Genomic DNA, 5,557 nt, shown 5'->3' on the forward strand with positions numbered 1-5,557 from the left:
ATATATATATATATATATATATATATACACACACACGGGGAGCCCGGTGAACGGTTGTGCAGCGCGAGCAGTCGGTTTTTTTAATCAAGAAACTCGCTAGCAGACGCTGCCTGCGTCGGCGTTGTCTCTCGTGGGCGAGGGCGCGTTCTCGTTCCTTGCGAGCTGATAGTTCAGCCAACGCCTCCTCTAGAAACATGCCTGTGGCGTCGCTGGCTATCCCATTGTAGCCGTCCTGCCTTGAGTTGTGGTCGCTTGTCGAGAGATGGCGCCACGTTCTCCCCTAATGTTTTCAATGGGGCTGGCGTGGTGTGATGTCGAGGGGGGTAATGTGCGCATGCGCAAATGTGTGTTGCAAGCGGCCACCGCAAGGATCGCCAGCTACTGCCCTCATTAGAAACGGTGAAGGAGGGAAAGGGTAGGGCAGGAGGTTTTTGGCTCACGCGGCAGGCATCTTTCTAGAGGAGATGTGATTCTTTATTATTCTTGGTATAGGTAGAGAGGAAAAGGAGGGAAAATGGGGGAAGAGTGCTCGATAACTGTCTCTGTGTAGGACACCTCAACCAAAACACTCGTGGGGGGGAGGGGATGAAGGCGGTAGAAAGAGAGAAGAGGATGATGTAGTGATTGGAACGGAGGCAGGAGAGAAGCGCCCGGTCTACCGTGTCGATCGGCTTAGAACGGCAAACGAGACGCCTCCCTCCCGCCTCCGCAACACGATCAAACTGCAACACACGACCCTGTACGAGCGGCTTAGAAAAGCCGCTCGATCAGGCCCGCGCGTTGAAGGAATGAGATCAGGGCCACAAGAGCGCCACGGCGGCGATCCTCGTAGCCGGTGGGGAACAGGAAGTCCTGTAGGGTTACACAGGGCAGGCCGTGGCGGTGGTACTCAGTTTTCAGCCGCTTCCGTGCGTCGACAAGGGCGGGGCACTCGCAGAGGAGATGTGCAACTGTTTCTACCGATCAAGCAAATGGACCATCCTGACAGCAGACGACGATGCACGCCGTCACACCGAGACCCTAAGGTGCTTCGCCCCTAAAATTGAGAGCCTTGAGCACCGTTTGCGAACCAAGCCTCTTTGGACAATCGACCGCATTGTTTCTCGGGTTTCATGACAGCTGTGTTTAAAGGACGGGCAAGTGCCCAGTGGCTGCTGTGTGATCACCTTCTATAAAGAGCTGTAAGATTAACTGTTCGGTAAAGCGCAAACGTTTCTTGTGTGTGAACATTGTCGTTGACGCGTGGACGTTGTTTATGACATGTGAGCATTGCTTTTGCGAATGGACATTTTTGTACGTGAATTTTCCATTACTTTATCGTTATTGAAGACTTCATGACTCGAATTATTATGTAAAAGAAGAGGAGTAGCCGGAGCCATACCTGGGCACCAATATCTCCTTAAACACATTTTAAAAAAGATTTGCACACCCGTTCAAGAAGGGCTGTGGCCATATTTCGGCAGCGTACTCCAAACGGAGTGTGTATTTGCAAGTAAAAATATAGTAGTCGACAATCATTAAACAGAGCATCTCCTCTTACCATTTACAAAGATTTAAAAAAAAGAGAGACGCCCAATATTCACGGAATCACAAATAATTTTCCGAAGTTATACTCACCATGCCCACCAAGCAGGTAGGGTTTCGCGCTGCTAAAATCGAAGACGCGGGTTTGATTTCCGGCCTTGGCAGCCTCATTTCGATGGAGGCGTGCTCTAACGAACCCCGAGTATTCGAAAATTATTCGGAGTGCACCCCTTTTGCGTGCCTCATAATATCGTGGTTCTCATACGTCCACCTGCAAAATTTTGTTCAGACCTATGAAGTTTCATCGGCGTCATCAAGTCTATAAACTTAGGACGCGAAGTTCGAGGAACGATTACTTTAACTTCGTTGTCCTCGACGATAAGCAGCAGTCTATCTGTCTGCGCATTACAGCGTTTTGAAATGCTTATCTGCAGGGAAAAGCTCACCACGCATTTCTATTAAGTTGTCTTACTAAGATATTCAAAAGCAATAATAATAATATCTGGAGTTTAACGTCCCAAAACCACGATATGATTATGAGAGACGCCGTAGTGGAGGGCTCCGGAAATTTCGACCACCTGGGGTTCTTTAAGGTGCACGTAAATCTAAGTACACGGGCCTCAAACATTTTCGCCTATATCGAAAATGCAGCCGCCGCGGCCGGCATTCCATCCCGCGACCTTCGGATATATTCAAACGTGCGTTTGACGGTTAACTGTCTCGACGACTAGTGACAGATACTCACAATCGAAGGATGCGGCAAATTTTGGATTATACTAAACTCGTGTCTGCAACATCTCAGGCGGTTTAACGGTACTAAAACCACCTTCACGGAATCGAAAAACGCAGAGAAATGTGACTGAGAAAAGAATAAAGGAAGAAGGGGTGAATATAACTGAAACGTTTTGTCCACGCAAAGACTTCCTTATATATTTGAAGGGCAAGAATATAAAGCACGTCCTCGCGTTTTTTTTTGTTTGTTTAATTATCTTTCTCTTGTAAGTGTATAAAATCCCCTTTGTATGAATGAAACCTTTCAGCTGGCTGTCCTGCATCCTTTTCCGCCTCCCGTTTTTCAGCGTTGCTCGATTTCCGATAACGTACGACCACTAGCTTACCAACGAGGGTTATTTCATTGAATATCACCTTAGCAGTGAATCTCAGACGATGCTTGCACTAAGATGGATATAGCTCGTGATCGTTTTTCCTATGAGTGCATGGAAAATGTTTGTTTGTACTCTACCCGCGGCAATATATGTGACCGCTCTATATGTATTGGACCATGCCTACAAAGACTTTATCTGTACGCTGGCAATCGTACGTGTAAACAGTGCTTTTTTTTTCTTGCTTCTTTGCCGATTCGATATCAATTTCGTGACGTTGGGATAGCCGGTTCCGACGCCGCCTGCCTTCTTATGCCTCAAGATCTAAAACAAGAAAATATAGATGTACTCCATGTTTGTAGGCCTCGCGCTCCCGATTTTCGCCGCCGTTCGCCGCACATGGCGCCACTTGTACAGCTCAAAGCGGCAGCGCACGGGCGGATTTCAAAGATCACTAAATGTCAGCATAAAATACAAATGTATTTTATGCTGGTATTTTCCGCATAAGCGCATCAACTGACCCAAGAGTTATTCTGTCGAATCTGTGTCGGCAATAGCAATCAACATTTGTTGACTGTTCGCCTTTGTTGGGCAGTCAGGCGATGCAGACTATTTTCGCTGTATAGCTATCTGTTTGTTCGCCTTTAGTTCTTGTGTGCTATATCCGGCTCTGTTGTAACACGCTTTGTTGTCACCTTGCCTACGGTTTTTTGTAACAAGCGCTTTCTTCATTTTTCACATTTTCCTTTCCGCATCCGCGGGCACCGTGGTCTGAGAGCATTGCAATAGAAAAGGAAAAGAAAGAGCGCTCTGATCGCGATAAAGTTATCTCACGCCGGCAGTGCAAGACGTATAATGACGTACATTTTATTTTCGATATCTTATCTAGAATCTTCCGTAGACGAAAGCGTTACCTATTCGTGGCGAAGGCAAAAAACTAGAAAAATAAAAGGAAAAGAAACTAGTCTTATGCTATGACCACGATAGATCCGGTCGTTCTTATTTTAGATAAAAACATTTTGTCGTTGGAGTTCTTCCGCGGGAAAGGAACAATTTCTCCATTATTCGCAGTGTAGCAGTCAATGTTGCGAAACAAATCAACGTACGTGGGCATTGAAGGAACGCGCCACTTAAAGCAGGTCATGCGCGATGTGTGTAAGCCACTTGGTTTTTTCTATAAATAAATGAAGCAAATGGGCTATTTAAAGAAAGAAAGAAGCTGTAACACGACCTATCCTCCCATGTGCGGGTCTGGGCAATAAGACAACAACGGTAAGTGAAAAAAAAAAAAAAACGCGAGGAGAAACGCCAGAAACGCTTAGCGCAGGAGCGTTTTGGCGTTCCTCTGTTGAAAAGAAGCCACTTTAAAAGGAGAAATCGTAAATACGTGTCGCACGGCTGGGGAGTTCAAACGCTACAATGGCTGTGCACCGACAGGATGGAGTCGTATTGCGTCATACTGCTATAAGGAAGCGAGGAATGCGATTTTGCTAGATGGGAACCCGAGAACACACGGGGCCACAATAAAGGAAGCAGCCGGGAGAGAAGGCTTAGCAGAACAGTGCAGACGAGTGTGTCGTATAAAAAGGCAATGACTTCTAGTGCGGTTCCAAATAGAAGGGATAAACGAAAGCGAACACACGGACAGACTTCAAAGACCTTGTGTAAGAAGGTGTAGAGGAGAGAATACGTCGGACAGCTGCTCGGATCGAAATCCACATTCCAGGCGTGCGCCGTATTATAACAGCACCACAGGAATTGCTCCAGGCAACGCTTCCGCAGAGGTGACGTCTATGTGTGTGCGTGCGCGCGCGGTGTGTGTGTGTGTGTGTGTGTGTGTGTGTGTGTGTGTGTGTGTGTGTGTGTGTGTGTGTGTGTGTGTGTGTGTGTGTGTGTGTGTGTGTGTGTGTGTGTGTGCGTGCTGGCGCCCCAGCACGGGAGCGTTTTCTTCGCAGAAGTATTTAGGTCTCCATGTCGCACAAGAAGCAACCGGGAACGAAGCAGAAAATTGTGCTTTACGGGCAAAAAGGCATGGTGGCCGTAGCGATCAAGAGAAAGACGATAACGGAAGTAGCAGTGTTCAAACGATTCTTCGTCTCGGCGTGGGCTGAGTCTATTGAATGGCGACCGTCTGGATCCTCTTGACGAAAACTTTAAAGGGACACTAAAGAGAAAAACGATTTTTTCTCGTATTAGCAAATTACTTTTTCACGATACCAAAAACACCACGCTTGCTGCGAGAAGGAGCTTGGTAAGTGAGAAAACACGCAAAAAGAAAATGCGGGTGCCCATACCAGTCGCTTGAAGTTCCCATACCAGTCGCCGTGACGTCATCATTTTTGACGACGTCTACTTGAGCGTACGTAGCTCCTAATCGGTAAAAATAAAGTACATTGTCTTCTGGGGGAGCCAAAGCTTCAACATGCCAAGTTTCAGGAAATTTCGTTGAGCCAGTGTGGTCAAAATAAAAAAAAAACACTTTGAAATGCGTGTCGTCACTATCAAAAATTTCGGCGGGAAATTTAAAAGTGAAACTTTTCGCATTGATTTTCTCATCTATTAACAAACTTATAGTGGTGAAATAGACGACACCAGAGTTTTCAAAGTATATTTGATGAGTCGAAACTAACTGATTGTTTCACTTTAGTGCACCTTTAACTATTCTATTTTCAAGTGTGCTCTTGGTCAAACTGTTTTTCTAGTTTCCCGCCGCATTTCACTCAAGTGGAACATATACGGCGTTGAAATGAACATCGTCGACATAGGTCTGCGTGTTCATGTCAGAATTGGTTGACAGAGAACCTGCTGCCGCAAGAGCACATTAACTGAAAGTTCAACAAAATTTTCAACAGAAAGTTCTACAGAGAGTTCAGCAGCAGATCACCAGACGCTCCAACCAGGCTTTCGCCTTCACATCCTTAGAAAGTTTT

The sequence above is a fragment of the Rhipicephalus sanguineus genome, chromosome 2 (genome assembly GCF_013339695.2).
Source record: "Rhipicephalus sanguineus isolate Rsan-2018 chromosome 2, BIME_Rsan_1.4, whole genome shotgun sequence".
NCBI classification, from domain to species: Eukaryota; Metazoa; Arthropoda; class Arachnida; order Ixodida; family Ixodidae; genus Rhipicephalus; species Rhipicephalus sanguineus.